We start from the raw sequence: 6,000 nt of genomic DNA, 5'->3' as shown, positions 1-6,000 counted from the left end.
CTGACATAAATATACAAAACCTTTGCCTTGTATTTATATTTGCTATGACATTTGTTCAGGAAGTGTTCTCAACAATTTCAGGGTAAATAAGCCTATCCACACACAAACAGAATCCATACCGAAATTGGCACTGAGAGATGTGCCAACCTCCTGCTGGCTGACATAAATTTTCTCTCTGACTTAGCAGTTTCAATGTAGCACATAGGCAGGGAACCAACTATTCCCTTCTAATATGTTGGAGAACCTCTGCGTAGAGTTAATGAACACTTCTGAAGCTTGTTAAGTCGACTGTGTACAAAAGCACGCTTGTCTTAACAACAAGAATTCCCTCTTACTTATCTTCAGATCCCCATCTCAAGCACTTATGACTCTTAAAGCTGTTAACCGCTTCCTATTTATACCAAGTAGTAATTTGGGTTCACTGGTCCTTTTAGACATCAAAAAAACAGCTGAAAGACGTCTTTAAGAGTCTTGTTTGTTTTATAATGCCCCCGACAGCGGCATTATAGAGAGCTTGTTAGGTCATCTATCAAAAACATACATATTGATGAATTTTCTACTTTATAGACATTTCCCTTAATTTACGAGTTTCTTGAAAAGCTGCTGGAAGTTTCCAGATAATTAGATTTTTTTTTTCTTTATTTCCATAGTATTTAAATGCATTTGAAATATACCATTCGTCACCAGGTAAAACCTTTCAACAATGGTGCCACTTGCCAGCGACGGCTCCAGAGAATTTAACTCTGATTGATGGCAGGTCAACTCGAATTGGCTGGCAGAATTTCCAATTTTCTTTTGGGAAATTGCTCATTTCTTGAAGTCTATTCCTATTTCTACAAGTGGACAGCAGGCTGAGATTATACATTACTAGGTGTCCAAGTATAAAATTGTGATGGATGGCTCCACATTGAGAGAAAGAGTTAAATGCTTAATTTAGATTTCTCTTCAGTGAAATAAATATATCAAGTGAAGGAACTTTAACGTATATATTTACTTTCTTGTTTGAAGAGTTTAAGCTGCTAGAAATATTGCGCAGCAAGAAATCAAAATGCATTTCTTAGTCCTAATATGGAACTGTTTATGTGGTCTTTATAAAAACTTGCTCTGGCAATGAGATTTTAAATCAACATATTACCGCTCAACAGTGCTATGAGTATCCTTGTTTCCTCTTGTCTATATATTTTCCCATTTGTTCCTTTTTTCTGTAAAACAAAAAAAAAATAGTTTTCAGTTAGAAAACATGTCTTCAGTTTTTTTGTAGTAAACTTTTCTTTTAAAATAGTTTTTTTTGGGGGTCTGTTAACCATAAAAATACACTTCACTACATAACTTCCCCCTCCTTTCCTTCCTTCCTGGCTTGGCAACGTATGTGGTTGAATTACTAAAGGCAAATAGGCTGTGCATTTTGCAAGAGAATTTTTTTTTTAACCTCCCTGGCGGTAATCCAGAGTCCTGACTCGGGGTGAAATTTCAGTACTGATAGCGGTAACCCCGTGCCAGACTCGGGATCGCATCACAGTATTCAGGCAGGGAGTTACTTACCTTGTCCCTTGGATCCTGCGATGCCCCCCCGCTGTCTGATCAACCTGTCTCCTTGCTCGATTCACACAGTGCCCCGAGTGCCGCCGAGCTCCGTTCCCTGCGTCATTACGACGCACGGGGGCGGAGATCGGCGCCAAATAAAAAAAAACACAGTACACATACAGTATACTGTAAACTTACAGATTACAGTACTGTATAAAAAAAATTACACACCCCCTTTGTCCCTAGTGGTCTGCCCAGTGTTCTGCATGCAGTTTTATATAATAAATACTGGGCCAGATTCACCAAAGAGATACGACGGCGTATCTCCTGATACGCCGTCGTATCTCTGTTTCTATCTATGCGACTGATTCATAGAATCAGTTACGCATAGATATCCATAAGATCCGACAGGTGTAATTGTTATACACTGTCGGATCTTAGGATGCAGTACCGCGGCCGCCGCTGGGGGGAGTTTGTGTCGTAAACCAGCGTCGGGTATGCAAATTAGGAGTTACGGCGATTCCCGACGGATTTTCACGTTCGCTACGTCGCTGCTAGTCTAGTTTCCCATCGCAAAGTTAGTCGTCGTTTGACCTGCCCTAACTTTACTCAGCAATCGTATTGCTGTTTAAAGTATGGCCGTCATTCCCGCGTCGAAATGTAACATTTAACGTCGAATGCGTAACACATCCGGGAATACGGAAGTACGATACGCGCGTCGCCATTCGAAAAAATGACGTCACGGCGTGCAAAGCACGACGGGAATTGCGAAACTGAGCATGCGCAGTAGGTCCGGCGTGGGAGCGCACCTAATTTAAATGGCACACACCCATTTGAATTGGCCCGCCTTGTTTCGGAGGCTGCCAGCGTAGTTTTCATCGCAAGTGCTTTGTGAATCAGGCACTTGCGATGAAAACTTGCGGCGGTGTAACGTATCTACGATACGTTACGCCGCCGCAGTTCTATGTGAATCTGGCCCACTGTTCCTTCTGCCTGGAAACTTGAGATTGTCCATAGCAACCAAAAAGTGTTACTGTATGTCAAAAGTGGTTTTAGACCAGCTAGAAAACAGCGATAATAAATTAGAATCACTTCCAGAATTGAGCGATAGTGATTTGTGGGGAAATTCGTCATCAAACACTAAAAGTAATGACAGCGACAATTCTGCAACTGAGCAAATTTCAGTGTTTTTGATTTGATTACATTATTGAATATTTTTTATTATAATATTATTTGTTATAATTATTTATAGTTATTTATTATATTATAATTTATGATTTTGTGTTTCAAACTTTATCATACCCGGGATGTCTACTAGACTCTTGTTTGGACAGATTTAAGTGAGTTATTTCCAAGAATTACAGGCCTACAATATAAAACGCCAAATTCACATGGAAAACAATTGTACCGCTTTCAGCATCAAAAACCTGACATAATCATACCGCCAGGGAGGTTAATCAAATATATATTTTTTTTATTAAACATACATACAAATATACATTTTAGGGGTAGATTCAATTGTACACTTGTTCCCCACACCCCACAATTTGTCTTAAAAAAAAAAAAGTTTAGAGCGGTACACTTTACCAATATCAGGAATTATTTTAAAGTTTTGTGACCTTTAAGTATGCCGTTTTACAGCCTTGTACATGTACATGGCCATTAATATGTTCAGGGAATCTTAAAGCGGAGGTTCACCCAAAAATCCACTTTTTGACATTAGCTGTAGCATACTGCTAACATCTGCAGTATGCTGTTTTTTTTTTTTACTTGTACTTATCGTTATATGAGCCCTTGTTTTCCAGCTCCGAGTGGGGAATCCTGCGGGGAATGGGCATTTCTAAGCAAAGAGGAGTTGATTGACGGCTGCTAAGGCGCGTCTTGGCCTCTGTTTAATCTTCAACTGCCATGATGCTGCACATGTGATCAGTTATGACACCAGCCATTGGATGGTTTGACAGTTTGGTTGAGAGCACAACCAATGTGACAGTTAGCATTCCCGGCATGCCAGGAATGTAACTGCTTTTTCAAACTGTTAAATTGATGGGTTTACTTCCGCTTTAAGGATGCTGGAAAGTTCATTTTGAGGGTGAACCTCCGCTTTAATAACCTTATCATGTGCAGCAGGGGATTCATTATTCCATATATAGATGAACACCCAACATAAAGCAAGACACCAAAAGTATGTCTCTTTAAAATTCCTTACGCTTTTAACATAATTAGAATCCAGGGCTCTTGACGCTTCCTTTAAAAGCAATGCAATATCACCATTGATTGATGCCTCCCAGAAGTTCTGCAAGTCGAAAAACAGATTCAGTGTTTATGCCAGGGTGAAGTTGCCGTTTGACGTTAATAAATCCTATCCAATTTCTTCATTATCCTCTAGCATCTGAACCCATCCAAGTATCACCAGGGACAGCCCATAGAGCTGTAGGCTAGGAGTTATAATAATTCTGAGAATCTTATAATAGCACCCTTTTGCTTTGATCAGTGAATATTGCATTGGATATTGTATGAGACGCCGCAATAAATTCAGTACAGGTGCAACATAGGCTCGGAAAGAAATAAACAAGATATATGGCTTGTACACATGAGAATGTCATTGCGTAGAATTATTCCCAAGCAGAACCTCAATAAAATTAGGTTTCTTACTCCGCAGCTTTCATGTTTAAATTTTAATTAGCCCTGTTTATCAAATTTTGCACAAAATGAGTTTATGGCATTAAATCTTCAACGCTTAAGACGTCCCAGCAGAACAAGAAAATAATGCGAATTTGTGACCCCCGCTGTTTCTTTTGATATTCTCTCCCAATTTGTTATAGATATTATGACATTACATGGTCTACACTTCCATTAATATTACTTCTTTCTCCTCGCTATCATCTGTTATCTAATTCATTTTATGGGAGGGTTAATTAATCTTTCTTTCCATGTTTTGCAAGGGCTGTTTTCCTACTTACGTGAGTATTGATTTGGATGTTTCAAAGCCATTTTTAAAACCATTTATCGGGTGATTGGTGAGAACGTGATCTGTAGCTATACCCTGGTAATCACAGTGGGAACTGAGCAGTTTTATAGGCTTAAAATCAAGGGACTTTACATCTCAGGGCCACTTTAATTTGTTGGCCCCTCTTGTGAAATGCTGACCTCTTAAAGGGGTTGTAAAGGTACAATTTATTTTCCCTAAATAGCTTCCTTTACCTTAGTGCAGTCCTCCTTCACTTACCTCATCCTTCGATTTTTCTTTTAAATGTCCTTATTTCTTCTGAGAAATCCTCACTTCCTGTTCTTCTGTCTGTAACTCCACACAGTAATGCAAGGCTTTCTCCCTGGTGTGGAGTGTCGTGCTCGCCCCCTTCCTTGGACTACAGGAGTGTCAGGACGCCCACTAGCACACAGCTTCTTTCTCTATCTGCAACGTAGAGAGCGTCCTGACTCTCCGGTAGTCCACAGGAGGGGGCGAGTTTCCAGGCAGAAAGAACAGTATATATAATATAAAACTGCATGCATGGCACTGGAAAAAGCACTAGGGACAATAGGGATGTGAAATAATTTGATACAATAATGTAATCTGTAAGGTTACAGTGTACTCTATGTGTTATGTTTCTTGTACTTTTTGAATTTGCCGCCGAGCTCCGCCCCCATGCGTTGCGACACTCGCAGGGAATGGAGCCCGAAACATAGAGCATCGAGCATATGATCCGGTGGAGGACACAGTGGGGGGACATCGCAGGATCCCGGTGACAAGTTAAGTATGCTGTACCAGGATTCTGCAATGTAGTCTGGAGTGTGGCTCAGGGTTACCGCTAATGTAAACCCAAGCCCCACTTGGGATTTCCTCCAGGAGGGTTAATTTAAACAATATAGTATATACTTACCTTTTAAACACAGTTCTTTTCAGGAAAGCCTAAGTGCGCACAATATGATATGCAAATAATGGAATGTACAAAATATATTTAAGCCATTTTAAAAGTATTCAGTGCAATTTATCCCTTTCACGCCGACGGAACGCATATATGCGTCCTCGGCTTTCGGGGGTTATACCAGGATGATGCCTGCAGCCGCAGGCATCATCCTGGTACCGTTATTTAGAGCCGGCGATCGGCTATCCAGACATAACAACCGATGCGGCTACAAGCCGCTCGGTTGTTATGCCAGAGTAGCGGGAGGGGACATCCCCCCTCCCGCCGCCTTTCGCCGCTCTGACCGGGCCTCCCGGCCCCCCCCCCCCGGGAGACCCAATCCCCGATCCGGTGCCTCCGTAGTCCAGGCGCGCTCTGAAACAAAGCCGTAAGCGGCTTTGATTCAGTGTCCGCATTGAAAACACGGAAGCGACGTCATGACGTCACTTCTGGGTTTCTCGGCTGCCAATGGCGCCGGATTTAAAAAAGTACACAGTATTCAGAATCGCCGTTTTCGGCGATCTGAATACTTTGAAGTGCAAAGGAGGGCTCGGGGGTCTTTTAGACCCCCGAT

Source organism: Rana temporaria, chromosome 11, assembly GCF_905171775.1.
Source record: "Rana temporaria chromosome 11, aRanTem1.1, whole genome shotgun sequence".
Lineage (NCBI taxonomy): Eukaryota > Metazoa > Chordata > Amphibia > Anura > Ranidae > Rana > Rana temporaria.
Note: the sequence above shows the minus strand (reverse complement) of the source record.